The sequence below is a fragment of the Penaeus monodon genome, chromosome 40, assembly GCF_015228065.2.
Source record: "Penaeus monodon isolate SGIC_2016 chromosome 40, NSTDA_Pmon_1, whole genome shotgun sequence".
Classification (NCBI taxonomy): domain Eukaryota; kingdom Metazoa; phylum Arthropoda; class Malacostraca; order Decapoda; family Penaeidae; genus Penaeus; species Penaeus monodon.
The window spans coordinates 28,413,281-28,415,780 of record NC_051425.1 but is presented as its reverse complement, the minus strand read 5'-3'; positions in this window follow the sequence as shown (position 1 = coordinate 28,415,780).

The window sequence follows — 2,500 nt, the reverse complement described above, 5'->3', positions numbered from 1 at the left end:
GTTTAAATTCAGGCGGGCATTGATTAAGCCAGTTTTGTTCATGCATTAGCGTAGGAAGGGCCTAATGGGGACCCCATCGCTACAGTGTCTGTTTGGCTGTATAAGCAATCATCAAATGTGAGAACAGAGTAATGGGCTGCAATCTCAAGTATTTTTTTAAAATTTTCTTTTGATAGGCCAAATTCATTGAGATGAGTGCTGTTTACATTATTGACTATTAAATCTGTGGTTTCATGAAGGGGAACATTGGTGAACAATGACTCAACATCGAAACTTGCCATGGTAATGGGTTGTTGAAATGTTAGGGATGTAATTTCAATTACAAAGGTAGAGTTATCAATTGCGTACTTATTGGTAGGTAGAGGGGATATGATAGGAACCAGGAATTTTGCAGTGTTATAGTTAAAAGTGCCAATCGAAGAAATAATGGGCCTTAGGGGAATGTTAGGTTTATGAACTTTGGGGAGGCCATAGAGAAGACCAGGTCTGGAGCCGGAAGTCACAAGAAAATTATAAGTGCTTTCATTAACGAAGGTTTTAATGATCCGGTGTAGTCGTTTTAATTTGTCTTCGAGGTATAATAGATGAGTTGATACCTCAGTAGTAATTCTTTTGAATTTCGTGTGGTCACTGAGAATGTTCAAGATCTTTTGTTTGTAGTCACAACTATTAGGATGACAACACCCCGACCTTTATCTGGTTTGGTAATCAATAGTGTTTTGTCATTCTTAAGCATTTTTAAAGGGGATAGGATGGCACCTGAATCACATGTCTGTTTAACTTGACGTGAAAATTTCTTGAAAGTAGTGTTGGTTATTGTGGTAATATCGTTGGTAACATTGTTGAAGCTGTTTTTATAGATATTACAGCTTTTAAGATTATTACATAATTTTTCAAAATGTAGGTAAAACAAGTGGAAGGTGGCTTTTGTCGGAGGCAAACAGTAGTCCAAACCAAGAGATAGTATACCTCTTTGTTCTTCAGTAAGAATTCTGTCCTAGAAATTGAAAATAACTTTGTCCCTATTCACTTTCTTCTGAACATTATTTCCAAGATTCAGGAGTTTTTTTTTTATGGATGGAGTCTACTCTACGTAGTTTATTGTTTACATTATTTGTGATTAGTCTGAAAATACAAATGAAGTCCAGTGAAGATAATGTAGTTTTTAACTGAGATATGTTGTCATTTAGCTTTACAGTGGTAGAAGTTTCTTTTTTGGTTTGCACAGTGATTTCCCGGTTCAGAAGCACATGACACCAAGAACGATATGTCTGGGTGTGTGTAAACAAGGGGTTGTGAACACGGAAATAAACAAATCTGGGTGTAACATCATAATTTTTGCAAAGATTCAGGAAACGGATGTCTCTCTGTAGCTTTTTCAAGCGGAAGGAAAGCTTCTCGGTTCTTCTGAAGGTGTTGAGTGCTGTCTTGCCATACTTATTTCTGATATATATATGTATATATTGTATATATATTTATATGCATATATATATTTATATATTTATATATATATTCATATATATATATGTATGTATATATATATGTATGTATATATATATGTATGTATATATATATAAATATTATATATATAAATATGATATATATATATATATATATATATATTTATATATATATATATTTATATATAATATATATATATATATATATATATATATATATATATATATATATATAATATATATATATATATATGACCCTCTGGCAACGTCCAAAGTAAATGGAAATGCTGGGGGGAGGGGTGTTGTCCCTCCCACCCAGCAAGTAAGGCGGGCTGTGGGTCCCGCTGGGAGGGCAAATGTCGGGGTGCAGGATTGGAACGAGAGTTACTCGTCCCGCCTGCGCCCCGGCAGGCGCCAACCCACCATGAAGCTTGTGGGGGAAAGCCCTCGGGAACCCCACAGGTGGATAGGCGGTCCCACAGCCTGCCGACCCCCTTTATTTGGGGCTGTGTTGGCGGGGGCGGCAGAGGTGGCGTGCACCCGGAGTGACCACCCGAGGCTTAACCTCAGGCGTGCTTTCCGGGTAGGCGCTTGGAACATCCGGTCCTTGCGGCAGGATGAGCAGTTACCTCTGCTATCGCGGGAATTGAAGCGAAACCTGGACGCTATCCAGTGCCTTGGAGTCTCGCCTTGATGCCTTTTGTAACAAGTCCTTTCGCCGGATCATGGGGTACAGTTGGCAGGACCACGTGTCCAACCGGCGGTTGCACCGTGAGACTGGCATGGGACCTGTTACTTGCATAATCCGGGATCGCCAACTCAGGCTATATGGCCACCTAGCTCGCCTCCCTATGGACGACCCTGCCCATCAGGTTGTCTCTCTGCGAGACAACCCTGGGTGGAGGAGACCTGTGGGATGTCCTAGGAGATCATGGCTTGGGCAGCTCGACGAGACCTGTCGCGAGGAACTAGAGATGGGCCGTGTGCCTGCCTGGAAATCGCCTCAAGGGATCCTCGTGGCTGGAAGCGAAGGTGGTGCG